We start from the raw sequence: 19,116 nt of genomic DNA, 5'->3' as shown, positions 1-19,116 counted from the left end.
TATACATATGGTGACTTAATAAAAAAATAAATATTTGGTCTCTGCCTTTGGTTCCTAGAGCTCCTAAAACCCTTATAATTTTCCTGAGTAATGGGGGTGACTGGAATGTCTTTTACAGAGCTCTTTAATCTCCCAGCATTTCCTTATAGAGGAAACTTTTGTATTAATCAGGCAATGTGGGTTCCTAGATAGCTTCAGGATGGGATCTAGTCACCAGAAACACTAAGTCATGATTAGAAGTTTGAACTTTCAGCCCCATCCTTTCTATCCTCTCTGGAGAATTGAGAGACTAGGGGTTGAGGTCATCAATCAGGCCTCTGTGATGAAGCCTCCCTAAAAATCCCTAAACTATGGGGGATTAGAGAGCTTCCAGGTTGCCAAATCCATCCACATGGGAGGAGATTACACATCCCAAAATGAGGTCAGACGTTTCTGCACTCAGGACCCTTCCAGATCTCATCCTTTGTATGTCTTTCTCTGATGGTTCATCTGTATATTTTACATCTTTTACAATAAACTAGTTTATTGTAAAAGAACTAAGTGTAAAGGAACTAAATGTTCCCTTGAGTTTTTGATCCATTTCAGCAAATTAGCAAACCTGAGGATGGGGATTGTGCCAGCCCCTGACTTTGTAGCCAAGTTGGACAGAAGGTGGATGGCCTGGGAACCCACTACTTATGGCCAATATTTGAAAGGAGTCTAAAATATAATATTTTTTAGCAAGTTATAGAATAGTATTAGTGTTAGATAGTATTAGTGACAGGATAGTAAGAGATAGAATAAAATTAAATTTTAAAAGTTGGAGTCTGGAGACTTGGAAAATTGGTTGATTTTGGGGAAACACTCACTTGGTGTTAGAAGCATAGTAAAGAGAGAAACAGGTTTTTTGTTTTTTAATTAAATTAATTAATTTATTTGACAGAGAGAGAGCATTAGCAAGGGAGAGTAGCAGGCAGAGGGAGAGGGAAAAGCAGATTTCTCACTGAACAGGTGGCTCCATGCGGGGATTGATTCCAGGACCCCAGGATCATGACCTGAGCCAAAGGCAGACACCCAACTGATTGAGCTACCCAGACACCTGAAACAGTTTTTTTTAAAAAAATATGTCAGTACATAGTCAAATATGTCTGTATATGTCAGTATATAATCAAATATAGAAAAATACAAGGCTCCCTCATTTCAGACTGCTGAAATTACTGAGAAAGAGCACCTCTCAGTAGGGATACCTTGCTGATAGAACAGAAATATGGAGTACACGTGGTTCACCTGGAGACAATGGAAGGAACAGACTGCCTGGGAATGAAGCCTTTTGGGAAGAAAAAACAAAACATAGAGACACATCCTCTGAGAAAGACACACCCACATCCTCTGAGAAAGACACACCCACATCTTCTGAGAAACTAAATCTGGTCAGCTCAATCTCTACACCTTTTAATCAAGTGAACCAAAACATCTCCTTTTGCTTAAGCCAACTGGGTGTGCAACCTTAAGAATCTTGAGTAATAGGGTATCAGAAAAGCCTTCAGCACTGTTAGAAGATTATGTCAGAGACGTTGTAGGTACAATTCCAGAAAACCACAATAAAGCAATTATCCTAATACAGATGTCTAATGACATATCTGGTTTCCTGGTACATGTAAGAGTCATGTTTGCAATATATGAAGGGTTTTAAGTGTGCAATGGCATTGTTAAAAAAAAAAAAACAGGGTACGTACCTTAATTACTTTATTCCTTAAAAAAAGGTAAATATATCTGAACTTCCACCTATAGTAATCATTGATGACACATCACATTACAAATAATATTAATGAAAAAGCTGGAGATGATTGCAAATTTACCGGAGTGTCACCAAAAACAGAAAGTAAGCAATGCTCCTAGAAAAATGGCACAGACTTGATAACCATATAATAGACACAACGCATATTTGTAGAAAACAAAATATCTCCCCAGCAAGAGAAAGCTAAGTGCAGTAAACCAAACTGCATGAGTTCCCGTATGAAAGCAAAGCTGGAGGAGTGTGGACTGCCTTTGCCTTCCACCCGGAGGGCTGCCAGGGTAGCTTCCATGGGGAGACACCAGGGAGGCTGGATGACCCATCAGCCTGGGAACCTATGTGGCAGTGAGACCACATGGGAACTCACAGGGCCAAGCTGAGGCTGCTGCTTCAGGACCAGTTTTGGGAGGTGGGCTTCCTCCTAGGTGGGGGGAAAGGTAGGGGTTCTGGCTCCACCGAGCTACACTGTCCTGGAAGGGATGGCCTGTCCTTGGCAGGCTGAAGGGGTGCGTATTGCCTGTGTGCCAGCCCCAAAGTTCAGGGGACCCAGGGACCTGGAACAAGGCAAGGGTCTGGAGAGATTGGGTCACGGGGGTCGTTGGGAGTACAAGGCACATGTGTGATGCAGAGTGTCAGTCCACACCAGTGGGTACCGTGACACGACACCCCCCTTCCCCTGCTCTGGGCAGATGTGGAACAATCTGGACTGTCCTGGCAGGGTGGGGCCGCACAGGAAGATGTTGGGGTTCCCTGGAGTGAGAGACACCCGGCAAGCCCTGATGGCTGGAGAAAGCTGGGTTGCCATCAGGCAGCTAGTCCAAATGGGGACTGAGGTCCCCGTTTAAAGATCATGTTGATGTTACCCAATTCACAGTTCAAGTTACAGATTAATCCATTTGAGGAGCCATGTTGGTATACCATGTGAATGGCTCCAAAGCAGAGATTTATTGGCTTCCTTTGCTGTGGCCCCAATGGTGTTGAAGGTGTAATTTGGACACCTATTAATGGGTTGGGACTCTGTGGATTTCATTTATAAACTTTACTCCTTAAGACCTCATCCAGAGGAACAGGTGTTCCTTTTAGGGAAGTATAAGCCCCAATTCTCATCTCCAGCTGCTTGGGAAAATCCAATAGTTAGTAAATTCCATCGTTTTTATATGTCCTTAGTAATATTATTTAAAAAAAACAATTAGGCTGTCATGCTGTTGGTGGTGGGGGCAGAGCAAAGAGGACTAGAAAACCATCTGTATTCTCCCTTTTCCTATGTACTGGCAAAGAGCTGGAGTGTTTACTGCTAGTAACTGCCGAGGAAATGATTTCCTCCACTCAGGGGCTTCAGAATGGACAATAGGATTGGAGAAACCAGAGCAGCAGCGCTACTGCTCCGAACCAGAAGTTCCAGGTGTGTGAGGGGCTCACAGTTGTATTTGTCGTCATCCGGCGCTGGTAGCATCTCCTCCCGACTGCGGGTGCGGATGCCACTTTTACTGGGGCGGGGGTGGGGTGGTGGTGGTGGCATCTAAGACACTGGCCCTTCTAGTTTTAGAGAAGAGTGTGTGGTTGACAGTCCCAGCGAAGCCCTGTCCATACTGGGTGTGGTTGGTCCTGCGGTGACCATTCCCCCAGGTTTTGAGGGACATCCAGTTCCCAGATTCATGGGAATGAGGTTAATTTCAATAGGTAGAGGAAGGCAAAGGGTTCGGGACTTGTTGAGCGCCGCTGCCATGTGTGGGTCCGTTACGTGTTTGATGGCCCGGGAAGCTGCAGAGTCTGACAGCGAGGAGGAGGCAGGGCCCTCAGGAGAGGGCCTCCCAGAAGACCTCTCGAACAGGCTACGTTTTGCTTTACCCTTTCGGGAGGCTCTTATCCCAGTGAGAGCTATTAGCAATAATGTTAGCCATTTTTCCTGGGTTTCCTGGCATAACTTTGCCAGGGTCTTTTCCAGGGAGTCCTGAGGTCTCCGGGTGGAGTGTAACCACCATTCAATGTCCAAGACTTTGGCCACCTTAGAAGTGATTTTGGAATGCTTACCTGGGCAATTCCCCAAGCTGGGGAATTAATCTCTTTTAATAAGGCCCTTGCTATTTATTTCCTCTTTCTGTCTTGCAGGGGAAGGTTTCAACCCATCCAGGGGAGGTATCTACAACTACCAAGAGGTGTTTGAAACTCCAGGGACCACTGACATGACAGTAAAATCTATTTGCCAGGCTTTCCCCGGGAGTGTTCCACAAGTCTGAGCTGCCTTGGCTGGAGGGGGTACAGGACGTTTGGTTTGTACATTGTCTGGCAGTAGGACCCATTGATTTGCTATTTTCTCAATAGTCTCTTTTATTCCTGGAGTGTTTATAACCTTTATTAGCCGTGGGCGTAAAGCTGCTTTGTCATAATGAGTTGAGTCATGTGTATTCTTAAGAAGCCCATAAGCAGTGTGCTTGGGTACCCAGACTTTGCCATTATCGTTAACCATCCATCCTGATTATTGGGGGCTGCTTGTGGCCTTTTGAGTCCCTACAAGAGTGCATGAGAGTAAACTCGGAGGGGATGGTGGCTGCATTAGCCACTTTATTTCCCTTTATTCCCTCTGAAAATTTTTTTTTAAGATTTTATTCATTTGAGAGAGAGAGAGAGCATGCGTGAGTGAGAGAGAGCACGAGCAGGGTGGGATAGGGGCAGAGGGAGAGGGATAAGCAAGGAGCCTGATGCGGGGCTTGATCCCAGGACCCCAAGATCATAACCTAAGCTGAAGGCAGATGCTTAACCAGCTGAGTCACCCAGGTGCCCCTTGAAGGGTATCTATCAGTGTGGCTTGATACTGCAAATTTCTGGGTCGGGACAGCCACAGATGTACCTTGGTTACCAGTAAACCAGAGACTGTCAGAGGCTGACCCATGGTTAGGATTTTGGCTTCTTTCATCAAGGCATGTGGCTGCTGTGGCTCTCGGGCAGGGAGGCCAAGCCCTGGTCACTGTGTCCATTTGCTTAGAGAAATAAGCTACCATTCTTTTTAAGGGCCCTAGCATTTGAGCTAAGACCACTACAGCTATTCCGTTTTTGTTTGTTTCTTAAGATTTTAATTATTGATCTGAAAGAGAGAGTGAGCAAAAGAGAGAGCATGCAAGGGGGGGGGGCGGGGAGAGGAAGAAGTAGACTCCCTGCTGATCAGGGAGCCGGATGGACGTGGGATCATGACCTGAGCCAAAGGCAGCCAGCCACTCACCTGACTGAGCCACCAGCCCCCCTTCCATAGCTATTCCTTGTCTTTCATGCACATACAAATCAAATGGCTTGTCAAGGTCTGATATTGCTACAGCTGGGGTTTTTCATAAGTAGGGCTTTAAGAGTTTTGAAGACTGGATCATATGATTTATCTCAGATCTGTCTCAGCTCTCTGGAGTTTATCATACAAGGGTTTTGCAATTAACCCCAAATTAGGAATCCAGATAGACCAAAACCCAGCCATTCCTCAAAACCAGTGGAATTGCTTGAGGATTTTTGTTGGGGCTAGCTGGTGTATTGCCATTTTTCTGTCTTGAGGAAGGCCTGATTGTCTCTTTGAAATAAAAAAAACCCAAGTATTTTACAGTTTCCTTAGAAATTTGGGCCTTTTGGGGCACCTGGGTGGCTCAGTCAGTTGAGCGTCTGCCTTCGGCTCGGCCATGATTCCTGGGTCCTGGGATCAAAGCCTACATCGAGCTCCCTGTGGGGAGCCTGCTTCTCCCTCTGCCTGTGTCTCTGCCTCTTTCTCTGTGTCTCTCATGAATAAGTAAAGTCTTTTTTTTTTTTTTAAGATTTTATTTATTTATTTGTTCATGAGAGACACACAGAGAGAGAGAGGCAGAGACACAGGCAGAGGGAAAATCAGGCTCCATGCAGGGAGCCCAACTTAGGACTTGATCTCAGGTCTCCAGGATCACGCCCTGGGCTGAAGGCGGCACTAAACCACTGAGCCACCCGGGCTTCCCAGTGAAGTCTTTTTTTTTTTTTTTTTTTTTTAATAAAAGGAAATCTATGCTTTTCTTTTCATACCTTGTATCCTTTTCTGGCTAGGAAATTTAACATAAATATAATATTTTCGTCAGAAATATCCTGAGTAGGGTGGTCTGTTGAGATATCCTCCACACACAGTAATACAGTGCTCTTTGCTAGAGTTAGCTCTTTTGGATCTTGTCCTAAAATTTCCCAAAGATAGAAGGGAGACTTTTGAATCCTTGGGGGAAGCCAGTCCAGAAGTATTGTTTATGATGGGACCCAGGGTCTTCCCACTCAAAGGCAAATGATTCTTGTGATGCAGATTTAAAGGGATACAGAAAAAGGCATCTTTTAAATCTAGCATAGTGTAATATATATTATTAACTGGCAAATTGGCTAATAAGATATACAGATTGGGTGCTACAGGATATATATTACATCTTGAACACCGTCACTGTCATTAACAGCTCCGAGGTCTTGTATTCCTTACTACCTGGCTTTTTTTTTAACAGGTAAAATTGGGATGTTGCATGGAGACCTACATGGCCTGATGAACCCTTGCTCCAAGAGCCTATTTGTTATTGGGAGGATTCCTCTTAAAGCTTCTGGTTTTAGGGGGTCTTGCTTTACCCGAGGTCAGTGATCTAGCTGACTTAATTCTACCTTCTTGGGTAGAATTAGGGTATGGTGCTGATGGCACACCCCACACATCCATGCACCCAGTCCTCTCAATGAATTTGGCTTGCAACATTTTGTAGCATCACATCTCTTTTTTTTTTTTTTAATTTTTATTTATTTATGATAGTCACACAGAGAGAGAGAGAGGCAGAGACACAGGCAGAGGGAGAAGCAGGCTCCATGCACCGGGAGCCCGACATGGGACTCAATCCCGAGTCTCCAGGATCGCGCCCCTGGCGAAAGGCAGGCGCTAAACCACTGCGCCACCCAGGGATCCCCACATCACATCTCTTCTAGGTACTGGCGTATCTTGTAATGGCACCATGAGTTCAGTTCCCCAATTCCTAGGGACTTGGATTTCTATAGTGTCCTGTTCCCAACTGATCAAGGCCCCTATTTTGGATACAATGTCTTATCCTAAAAGAGGAACAGGGCACTCTGGTGCCTAAAGAAAAGAGAGCTTTATGGGATGCCTGGGTGGCTCAGTGGTTAAGCATCTGCCTTTGGCTCGGGTCATGATCCTGGGGTCCTGGGATCGAATCTGATTCCCTGTGGGAAGCCTGCTTCTCCCTCTGTCTGTGTCTCTGCCTCTTTCTCTGTCTCTCATAAATAAATAAAATCTTAAAAAAAAGAAAAGAGAGCCTTAATAACTTTCTAATTTTAATAATTTTAGTAACTTTAGTAATCTATTTCACAGGTCAAAGGCTCCAGAAATCTTTTGGTATCTCCTTTTCCTGAGACTCCTTTTATGTTACATTTTCCATAGAAAGGCTTCCCTTTCGGGTGTTCAACCCAGAGAAAGTGACTCCAGTATCAAGCAAAAATTGAACTACTTTCCTCCCACTGCTAAGGTTACCCTGGGCTCCTCGTGGGAGATGAGAATCCGATTGTCTGAAACAACAGAGAGCCCCATGGCCCCAACACATCTCATCTTAAGTGAGTGGCAACTGGAATGATTTGGTTGTATTTATCCCCTTCCTCTTTTGGGGGTGATTTGGGCAATCCCATTTCCAGTGCCCCTCTTGCTTGCAGTATGCACATTGGTTAGACTCTAACGGTGTTGCAGTTTCTTGGTACCATGGTCCCCATTGGGGCACTCACCTATGGTGTCTGCATTTCTTCCCCTGGGCTACCACATGTGGAATGGAGAGCTCCATCACCTCCCTGTTATTGAACACCTTGAAGGTCACCTCTATAAGCTGTGTGGAGTTAGTGTCAGGACTCATGGCAAATTTTTGAAGTTTCAGATGGATATCTGGAGCATGTTGAGATATGAATTAGGTATTGAGTACCACTTGCCTACCTTGGGCCTTGCCTACCTTGTATTCCATTTCAGGCACTCTTGTAGCCTTTCTAAGAAAGCTTCATCTGTTTTCTGCTGCAGCTCTCTTAGTTTGGACCACTTTGCAGATCTTACTTCTTGCATAACTTTCAAAAGCAGACTCCAGAAATGCCCCCAAATTCTTCTTCCCTTCTAAAGAGTTAGGATCCCATTCAGGATCAGCTCCTGATACTGCCTCCTCACTTGGTCTTCTGAAACCTGACCTGGGGTGATTCCTCCTTTTTAAAAAAAAATTTTGTATGTATTTTCTTTTTTTTCTTTTTCTTTTTTTTAATTTTTAAAATTTATTTATGATAGGCACACAGTGAGAGAGAGAGGCAGAGACACAGGCAGAGGGAGAAGCAGGCTCCATGCACCGGGAGCCCGACGTGGGATTCGATCCCGGGTCTCCAGGATCGCGCCCTGGGCCAAAGGCAGGTGCTAAACCGCTGCGCCACCCAGGGATCCCCAAAAAAATTTTTTTTTAAAGATTTTATTTATTTATTCATGAGAGACACAGAAAGAGGGGCAAAGACACAGGCAGAGGGAGAAGCAGGCTCCCTGTGGGGCGAGCCCAATGTGAACTCCATCACAGGACCCTGGGGCCATGCCCTGAGCCCCTGAGCTGAAGGCAGATGCTCAACCCCTGAGCCCCCAGGTGTCCCTGGGGTGATTACGCCTTATCAGTCTCTTCTCTGGCTTTTGTTACTATGGCAGACACTTCTGCCTTAACAAAGCCTGGATGTCTGCCCAAGTTGGGTTTGTGTAGAAAAGATGCCCTGTGTTAGATTCACAGTGGTTAGCCCACAGCCCTTTGGTGTGTGCCTCCCAACTGTGGAAGTCTGAGATTGTAAACCAGACTTGCACATTAATGAGATGTGCGTCACCATCAGGTACTTGCCTTCATGGAAATATTCCAGTCCCAGACTTAAAACTGGTCCCTAATCTAGTGGTGCTATCTGGCAAGGGAGGGTAAAGGGATACAGGAGAAATCAGAGACTGTTGAGGGGTGGGCATTAATAAAGGATTAGGAGTTGGTACAGGTGGGGCCAGAAGAGTTGGGTCTGAGAATCAGGGGAATAAGGTGGGGGTCCCTTAGGTCTTGTGACTGACATAGAGTTGGAGAAAGGGATCTAGATTTTTTTCTAGCTTAAAGTTCTTCTTCATTGGGATGCCCTGGTGGCTGGTTGAGTGTCTGCCTTTGGCTAAGGTCATGATCTTGGGGTCCTGGGATCAAGTCCTGCATCTGGCTCCCTGCAGGGACCCTGCTTCTCCCTCTGCCTGTGTTTCTGCCTCTTTTCTGTGTCTCTCATGAATAAATAAATAAACTGTTTTTTTTTTTTTTTAAAGTTCCTCTTCATCAGATGGATCCTTTAATATGGGAAGCATTTTAGGGATTTTAGTTTCAACCTTCATTTTGATCCTTATTCTGATATAGTGTCATAAACCACTGAACATAAAACTTCTCATTTCCTTGCTCTTTTATAAAACAAGTCCAATTGCAATATAGTATTAAAATTTAAAGTTTCATTCTCCAGCCACTTCTCTTTATCTTCTCAGGTATGTTGTGGCCAAGCAAAAGAAGATTATCTGCTTTCGAGTAAAGGGGAAAAGCCTTCCAGTGATGTAGGATACAGCCCAACGGGGTCTCCTTTGGGATGGAACTGGTCCTCACCCCTATATTCTGTATTCTTCCTTAGGGTCTCCTCTCTACTCCCCCCTACTCCCCGCCCAAAAAAAGAGGTTTACAGTTGTCCAGTGCTTTCACTACCAAAGCCAGACTTGATTCCCAGTCAGGGAACAAGGAAGCCAGGATGGGGATTCAGACAGAGCAAAAATTCACACAGTTAAATGAACAAAAACACACTACACAGATATCAGATCAGCCACACTAAAGATGCCTTGCAATCTCCCAGACCCTAAGTATTTGATGCCAGAACTAGGGTCTGGTGTTCCTGACAAACAGAACCATTCACCCTCTAATCCGTCTCAGATAGATTGCTCCCATTTTTGCTGGGCTGGAATGTCCGAGCCCCTGAGTGGCCAGGTCGGGCCATCTTTTGCTTTCTCCTTCCCTACGAGATTTCTTTGCTGGCTTGCCCAGACTTTGTGAAACAACTCGAATTAACCTCTACCAGCTGTGCTTCAGACCCAGTGATACTCACCTCAGGGAGATGTTTCCTTTGGAGACAAAAGCTTTCTGTGCAGCTGCTGGATTCGGAGGTGAGGTCAGAACCCTGAACGGAGGGGGCGGGGAGTGCGGTCACAGGTACTAAGAAGGAAGAGTCCTCTGAGGAATCCGTCCCAGCCCTGGTGGCCTGAACAGGATAGCCTGAGATGAGCTACTGCTGCCCACTGCTCTGTTTTTGGAAATCAGGTGACCAGAGGATGGGACCTCAGAAGGACGAAGGTCCCATCTGTGTTGCCGATATCTGTGACCAAACTCGAAATATATGTTTTCTTCTTGGTGAGTGGCAGGTTTGGACTACACTGGATGGAGGTGTCACACAAGGGAAACTTTATTTGCAGCAGATAAGGAGATCATGGGGAATGGTTTCCTAAACCACGACTCTAGGCAGGGATGAACCAGATTCTGTTAATCTGGGGTTTGGGATAAATACTCAGAGGCTATTTCATCATTGCATGTAAAAGGAGGGCATAGGTTTGTGAATGTGCACTTAGAAAACATACCTATATGTGCACCGTATTTTGTTCAATCAGGCTTATGTTCTTCCCAGGGCAGGGATCCTAACATTATAGTGAAGTTGAGGTAACTGTCTAGCTCCTTATGGCTCAGCTGTGCCAGCGTCCCCTTGATGGTTGAATTTTAATTTGTCTCGGCCAGTTGGAGCTTGTTTCTTTTTCTCTTCCAGAAATGTACTAGTTTCTAAGAGATAAAATTGAGTTAGGCCCAAGTGCAGGGGCTCCTACCAGTGACATTATCTGCCTCAATTTAAGCCCTAAATTATAAAAATGTGCATATTCCCTTCAAAGACAGGGCTGGTGGATGCTGGAGTGAGCAGGGGTATAATCCAGTAAGAGGAACCTGGGAGTCCTGGTTGCTGGGGCAGCCCAGGACCTCACACAGCGAGGACAAATGGGGACTGAGATTGGCTAATCTGTGGCTGCCACCTTAGAGTGATTTTCGGGGTGGAGGGTCCCCTCCACACCATAGCTTATGTAGGGATTGGTGTCTGGCTCCGGTACCAGCCCCTTGGACTGCTTGGGCTGCCTGAGGTCAGGCAAAGGGCATGAAGTGCATGCGCATATGTAGCAAAGCTCTGGGATCCAGGAACCTAGGACATGGCTATCATCCTGAGAGGCTGGGTCTGTCTGAGAGGCTCCTGAGGATGTCAACCTTAAAAATAAAATAAAATAAACTTAAAAATAAAATATTTTACCAGCAAAACAAATTTATTTGAGACTTGCAGAGAAATTACAACTTGGGACAAGCAAACTATAGCAAACCACAGGCAAGTCTGAAGACATGAAGGGAAGGTCAGCTTTTATTAGATTTCAAGAAGTTAAGGAGGGTTGTTTCAGTTAAAAGTTCATTGGAGAATGAACTCACAATTCCTGTGAGAAAAGTGTCCTCCCCCTGTCCTTCCTGTTAGCTCTGCAGGCTGCAGTGAGTGCTACAAGAGGTCCTCCCTTTGGGGCTTCTTGGCTCCATTTTTATGAGGGTTCCATTACCCATTTTCACACTTGCCCCACTTGATCAAGAGCTTTCCTCAAAAGCATTGCTGTTCAAGAGTAAGGTTTTATGCATTTAGTGCTTTTTGTCCTGGTTGTCATGTCCCATGTTGGAGGGAAAGTGCATTGTTTGGAAACCACCAAGGCCACATTTGAGTAATGAGGAAGGGAAGGAAGGAGACTCTCAGGCATCTTCCAGCTGAAGTCTGTACCTTTTTTTTTTTTTTAAATAAAGATTTTATTTATTTATTTGAGAAAGAGCATGAGCGGGGGGAGAGGCAGAGGGAGAGAGAGAAGCAGAATTCCTGTGAGCAGGGAGTCTGACACGGGGCTTGATCCCAGGACACTGGGAGCATGACCTGAGCCAAAGACAGACACTTAACTGACTGAGCCACCCAGGTGCCCCTGAAGTCCGTGTCTTATCGAGGTAATAAGTGTTGGAGATCATCTTGAAGGACTGAGCCAGCATCACCCTATTGGGTATATCAGCTACACAGGGATTTGGCAGACAACAGGTACAGAGTTTAAAATTGATTACACAAAGTAAGAGTAGTCCTCAACCGAGAGCCCAAACCCTTCAGGTAGCCAGCTAAATAGGTCAAGGCTCATAGATCATTAGGTAGAATTCTTTGTAGCCAAAATTTATTGTCTGATTTTGTGCAGGTAGGTATACATACCCAGGGGAATTTACCATGTCCAGCAGGTGGTATTTACTACTGCACAAAGGCCTCCTTGTTCAGCCAGTTAGATCATCAGGGGCTGTGCAATTACCCAAAATTACTGTAGCCAGAAGCCAAGTGGCCATTGTTGGACTGCTGGTGCTTTGGCTGTGGAGTCAGCTAGCTCTGCTAATGTTGGGGAGAGATTTTGGATCTTGCATTTGTTGGCATTGACTCCAATCTATGGGAGAAAGTCTCTTCCTAGGGAGGAAAACTCAGAGTCCTATGTGTCTCCTGGAAGCTCCATTTAAGACAGCCATTGAGGCTCAGTGGAGTGGACCAGTGGGGGGCTTCTGATTTGTTATGCTGGTTAAGACGGACAGTGAAATATTCCAGTAAACATTGACCTCCGTTTGGCCAGCTGTGGGCATTTATGTGCCCCTAGGAAATGCTGTCCACCACAAACATAAATGAAACTGGGTGGACCCTAGAGGACTCCAGCTAAGATCTGGTTATTGACAGATTCATTAGCTGAATGTCTTGACCAACCCTTTCAAATTATGGATCAGAGGAGTTGAGGTGACATTGTATGTGAGATTATCCCTTCCTAAAGGGGCCTTTTCTGAAAACTTCACAAAGGAGTACAGACCTGTTTGTCTTTCCCGTGGGTCAGGGATCCAGATTGTATTCAGGTAAGGAAAAGGAGATGTGGGAGTGAGGGAAGTAGGGTTGACAGAAGTGGAGGCATTCAGCTGAGCTGGTACGGTTACGACTGGGGAAAGATTGAAAAAAGCATGGGAACACCTGGTCATAACAACCTAACTCTATAGGTAACCTCCAAAGGCTGGCAGGTAAATCAGCACAGGGGCATGGGCAACTAAAGAGAAAACAGTTATAGGTAAGGCCAGGGGCCCTCCAACATCATAAACAGATTGGAGTTTCAACAGATCCAACATTCAGAGAGGTTTCTGCCTTTTGCACCAGACAGAGAGATGTAGAGAAGAGAAGAGCACTGTGTTTTCAAGAGTGGGTGGTGGGGTAACAAAGTCAGAAGCAGCAGAACCTGGCCAGGCCATGTTGGGAACGCTGTCTCCTTCAATTGTCATTGGTTTCAATTCCTGGACATCTTTCCTTTCAGGTCACTAGTTTGTGTGAGTCCAGTTGGGGTTTGGTACTTCCTTTACACAGGACAAGTTGAATCCAAGTGTCTAGTCCTTGAAGTGTGGTGGCACCAGTGTTGGTTAACAGTAGCTGATATGGGTCTTTCCAATGGAGTGGAAGAGAGTCTTTCTGGAGATGTCTTTTCCGATAAATGAAGTCCCCAGATTGCAAGATGGGATGTTTAAAAGGGCTTCATCTCCTGGGAGCAGCTGTGAACTGTGCGACCAAAGCACAATTATTTTAACAGAAGCACTTAGGCCTTTACAATATTGAGGTGTATCTCCTTTTATCAACTGTGGGTCAAAGAAGCAGGGATGAGGTGCAATGGGAGTTCTGTTACAAGAACAGATTCTCATTGAACCGATCCAGATACCTACATTGTCATGAAAAATGAGAATAGTAGAGAAGAGTATCAGAGTTCCAAAGGGATCAGGTGGGGAGAAAAGGATAAATGTTTCAATCTTTGTTGTAAAAGTCCACTTTACCAGATTACCTGAAGTTGCAGATAGCTTCAAGAAGAGGAGAACAGAGGTCCTTTAACTGTGGGAAACAGAATATGAAGGTAGTCAGTTTTCCATTATAGTTTCAGAAATTCTAATGAGTGCAGTGTTGTGATCTTCAGTTGATCAAAACCTGTGTTCTAGAGTACTTGTCAAAGTCTTCCTCGTGAATCTCTTTGATGATAGCACTTCAAACAACTCTCTGTGGCTGACAAAATACTTGCAAATAGCGATGTTTAGAGATCTGAGGGGAGTTCATTGTGTCATTGATAAAGAAATTCGATTATTTCTGTGACAAACATCTCAAGATAACTAGAATTATGACTGATAACAATATACGAGGACATTAGAGATTTTGGAATTTGATATAATTTCTAAAACACTTTAAAAAAGATTTTATTTATTCATAAGAGAGACACAGAGAGAGGCGGAGACATAGGCAGAGGGAGAAGCAGACCCGTGCGGGGACCCCAATGTGGGACTTGATCCCAATGTGGGACTCTGGGATCAGGACCTGAGCCCAAGGCAGATGCTCAACCACTGAGCCACCCAGGCATCCCTCTAGAACACTTATAATACATGCATATATAAAACCATATAAAGAAGGCTTAGTATTCTTTAAAGATTGATTTACTTATTTTAGAGAGAGAGAGAGAGAGAGACAGAGTGCTCACACTAGTGGAGGGAGAGGCAGAGGGAGAGAATATTCAAGCAGACTGCCTGCTAAACACAGAGCCCAACAGACACGGCCCAGATCCCATGACCCATGAGATCATGACTGGAGCCAAAACCAAGAGTTAGACACTCAACGGACTGAGCTGCCCAGGTGCTCCTTTTCTTTTAATTTTATTTTTTTAAAAAGATTTATGTATTATTTGAGAGAGAGAGAGAAGAAGGCTTAGTATTCTTATTTAACAATGCTGCCCATGTACTATAACATATCAAATAATGCTAATTAGTGTAACATCTCCCCTTTTATATTTTCCAAGTTACTTCCAGGTCAAAAAGACTTCATTTTAGAATTTGATTTTGGTAAGTTTATCAAAACTATCAAAAGGTTTTGACCAAAAGCTTGACCAAATAGGATCACAGGCCATTTTAAAACAATATTTACTTGTCTATTTGATCAATGTGACAATAAAAGATTTAAGGCAAATATAATAGGTTGTTACATCATTGTGGGTAAACTTTGCTTTTTTAATATCCAGAAGACTTAGTTTACTTGAGTAATCAAAGACCTGATGATAAAGGTTAACATGAAGAAATTATTTTGATAAAACACAAAATTTTTGCTTTTTAATTAGATTACCTTTCACAATATTTTATCAAAAGCAGACCAATAGTCCTAGAAAACTTTGTCCTTTTAATAGATAAAGGAGAATTTTTAGCTTTCCAAAAGTACCTTATTGGTAGTAAGGCTTAATTTTAAAACCCTTATAATAACAATTTAATTTTTAGCCAACTTGACCATATATAAAATTCCTTTCTCAAGATTCTTTTTCCATAAAACTTCTACAGTCTTCTATGTCTATTTAGGTTTTTCCTATTTTTCTAACAATGAATAGATTTTTTTTTAAAAAGATTTTATTTGAGAGAAAGCACATAGGCAGGGGGAGGAGCAGAGAGAGGGAGACATGCTGACTCCCCGTCAAGACCTGAGCCAAAGGCAGACGCTTAGCAGACAGAGCCACACAGGCATCCCCTAGCCACACTTTAAATACTTCGTTGTCAAGGGCCTTTTCTATCACTGCAGAAAGTTCTATCAGACAGTGTTATGTGAGATCTGACAGGAGGGGGAATTCAGTACTTCACAAATCAGGACACAACAGCAGCTCAGCTGAAAGGTCTCACATTTATTACTGAACCAACCTAGTGGTATAGAGGTATAGTAACAGAGAAAATCATTCCCTTGATAAGACATGTCTATTGGCCAGGTAGGAAGGATGTTTCCATATTGACAGGATAGGAACATGTGATCTCTATGCGGCTTTAATATGCGTGCCAATTATGTTTGCTATTTCATGATGTGCGATGCTTTCTCATAGACCCAGCTTAGTTCTTCTCCAGTGTCTCCTCTTGGGGTTGTACCTGATTTTATTACCAGTTTTCATCCGAATCCACTGGGGAATAGGACGATTCTGCTTTTATTTCTTGGCCAGGAATCGCTTGATTCTGAAAGTCTTGTGAGAAGACATGGCGATCACAGTCAACCACACGCAACCAGGATGGCGGCGGAAAGGAGAGAGCCAATGAATAGATTTTATGACAAAATTACTTTTTTTTCTTCTTCTCCCTCCCAAACACACACACACACACACACACACACACACACGAGTGATGTCCTTCATACCATGCCTCATCCTATTTTCCTTATTTTTCATATATGGTCATTTTTTTATCCTTATTATTTCTAGTAGTTCTTTTTAAGATTTTATTTATTTATTTGATAGGAAGATAGTGCATGCACACCAGCAGGGGGAGGGGCAGAGAGGGAGGGAGACACAGACTTCCCGCTGAGCAGGAGCCCAACAAGAGAGATCTTGAGCTGAGCTGAAGGCAGACATGTAACCAACTAAGCTACCCAGGTGCCTCCCTGGTTGCTTGTTAAAACTTTTTTTTGCTGATAATTTCAACTTTATTAGTTTAAATGTTATTTTCTAAATTGCAAAAACTTAGCTTATCTAGAAATGATGTACAGTAGTTGTTACAGGATAATTACACATTTACTTTTAGAGAATAGCTTAATTGTTTATGCAATACCTTAGGTTAATAGAAACTTATATAGTTAAAAAACAACAGCACCGGTTTTTTTAAAAAATGACATAAGATTCACTGGTGTCTGTGGTCTCATCTGACAGTGGCAGTGCTCTGATAGAGAGGGAATGATAGAACAGGCAAGGGCAACAGGATCCTCATATTACTGCTGAAAGGGCTTCTCTAAGTTACGTAGGCAGAGTAAAGATTTAAAAAATGGGACAACTTCTAAACTGGTGGCAGAGCTATAAATAGTGAGGAAGCTGTCAACAGAGCTTCCAACTTTCTAAGTTGTTATCAGAAATGGGGGAAGTTCCTTTAAACAAAGATTGCTGACTGGCTGCAAATCTGAAAAGACAAGGCAACAAAGAAAAAAAACAGGCCTCTCACAGAGTAATTACAGCTTGGCCTTGAGGAGTTGCTGCTGTGTGTGTATAGGACAGAACGGGTGGTGGTTTTTGTATTGGCCTTTTGAGCTCGCCACACAGACCCTTTTGTTGTTCAACTTACTGGGATATAAGAGCAGGGGCTTTCAAATATGTTGGGTTATTCCATAATAAGAAATCAGTCTATTTTATGGTCTAGCACATACCTCTCTATAGAAAACCATCTAAATAACTGAAATAGGGGTGCCTAGGTGGTTCAGTTAATTGGGCATCTGACTCTTGGTTTTGGCTCAGGTCATGATCTCAGGGTCATGTGGCTCTGCACTCAGCAGGGAGTCCACTTGAGAGTTCTCTTGTCCCTTTCCCCCTCCTGACCCCCCTGCACTCACTCACTCTCTAAAATAAATAAATGTTTAAATACCTGAACTAAAAGTTTAATAAACTGAAATGTATTCCGTATATTCAGTGTATGCCAGTGAATATATGCCCATATTCTGTATATACTCTGTGCTGTACTATATAGAATCACATATAATCAATAATATTTACAAACTATAGATAAAGCTGAAAATATTTTATCCATTTATCTATATAGATATACATAATAATATGTATATTTTTTATGTTTTGGGTTTTTTTTTTAAAGATTTTGTTTATTCATGAGAGAGAGAGAGAGAGGCAGAGACACAGGCAGAGGGAGAAGCAGGCTTCCTGCAGGGAGCCCAACTTGGGACTCAATCCTAGGGCTCCAGGATCATACCCTGAGCCGAAGGCAGATGCTCAACTGCTGAGCCACCCAGGTGTCCCTAAAATTTTCTTGTTGTTGTTTTTTAATTTTTTTTTTTTAAAGATTTTATTTATTTATTCATGATAGTCACACAGAGAGAGAGAGAGAGAGGCAGAGACACAGGCAGAGAGAGAAGCAGGCTCCATGCACCGGGAGCCCGACATGGGACTCGATCCCGGGTCTCCAGGATCACACCCTGGGCCAAAGGCAGGCGCCAAACCGCTGCGCCACCCAGGGATCCCTGTTTTTTAATTTTTTATTTATCTATTTGGGGTGGGAGAGGGGCAAAGAGGGATAGAGAAAGAATCTGAAGCAGACTCTACACTAAGCCCCATGAGGGCTCAATCCCACAACCCAGAGATCATGACTTGAGGAGAAACCAAGAGTCAGAAGCTTAACCATCTGAGCCACCCAGGCATCCCTCCAGACTCCATTTAAAATGAGATTTCCTTTACTCATTTTCACAGGATGAAATTTTTGCATACTCAAAAGCACTAACCTACCCAGCAAACAAATTCCCTCTAAACAAAGAGCTTGAAGTTACAGGGCTTCATCTAATAAGAAACCCCTGGTAACTCAGTTGGCTAGAGAAGCCCTAGAACTCCTCAGGCAGCAAGTCCAGATGGGGAATGGCTGTCCCCAGCTTGCAGCTGCCACCTCAGGGTGATGTTCAAGGGTTGTCCCCTCTACACTAAACCTATACAGTTATTTAGGGCCAGCCCCCAGCTAAGCAGCCTAGTGGTCCTAGGTTCCCTCAGGCTGACTGAAGTGTTCTGAGCTGGGCATGTGCTGGCAGCACAGTTTAGGGTAGCCAGGAAATGGAATGAACACGAGTTTGGAGAGGCCATGGCTCAGGAACAGCGTGATGGGAGTCCATAGCATTTGCCTAATTCCAAGACTTAACCTACACAGATGGGTTTATTCCTTCTGAAGGCAAAGCTGGAGGAATTTGCACTTTGTTGCCTGGGACTGGACTGGGCCAGGCAGATGAACCAGGGAATGTTACAATCAGAGACAGCTGAGAGGTTTAATTACTGGTAAGTCTGGGATTCTATTAGCCTGTCTAAATGGGGACTGATGGTGGCCAGTCTAAAACTGACACCTCAGTAAACATTTCAGGGTAGGCTTTCTACCTCCCTGAAGGTATTAAGGGTAGTCTGGAATGGCCTGAGTTCCACAGGCCTGCAGGGTGCCGGCAGCCAAGGGCAGCTGACCAAGTACAGTCTGCATGTGTGTGAATCCGCAGGCTAGGGTAGCTGGAGACCTGGAATAGGCAAATGTCAGGACAGGCTGGGTTATGGGTAGGACTACTGTAGGTCCTAAGGTATCTGCCTAAGTCCAAGCCCTACACTATACAAATGAACATAGGGGCCAATGGCAGGGGACTGCAAATGGGCCACACTGGCAAATTGTTTTGAATTAAAGTTACTTCAA

General features: G+C 44.1%; 1 protein-coding gene and 1 pseudogene across 6 annotated transcripts in view; one reads left to right on the top strand and one right to left on the bottom strand.

The window, feature by feature from the left end:
• POMGNT2 (protein O-linked mannose N-acetylglucosaminyltransferase 2 (beta 1,4-)) overlaps positions 1 to 19,116 on the top strand; it is a 139,713-nt gene that overhangs the window by 61,582 nt on the left and 59,015 nt on the right. For 5 of the 6 annotated variants that reach the window (XM_025461102.3, XM_049100094.1, XM_049100093.1 and 2 more), the window contains one exon: positions 3,884 to 4,044. The gene's annotated coding sequence lies outside the window, so the exon portion shown is untranslated. Of the gene's footprint in view, positions 1 to 3,069; positions 3,177 to 3,883; positions 4,045 to 19,116 lie in introns of those variants that run through there. The other variant, XM_025461105.3, reaches the window with a different exon arrangement.
• On the bottom strand, positions 15,398 to 16,025 carry LOC112668682 (60S ribosomal protein L39-like; annotated as a pseudogene).

This window comes from Canis lupus, chromosome 23 (assembly GCF_003254725.2).
Source record: "Canis lupus dingo isolate Sandy chromosome 23, ASM325472v2, whole genome shotgun sequence".
Taxonomy (NCBI): domain Eukaryota; kingdom Metazoa; phylum Chordata; class Mammalia; order Carnivora; family Canidae; genus Canis; species Canis lupus.
Note: the sequence above shows the minus strand (reverse complement) of the source record. Positions and strands in the feature narration are given on the sequence as shown.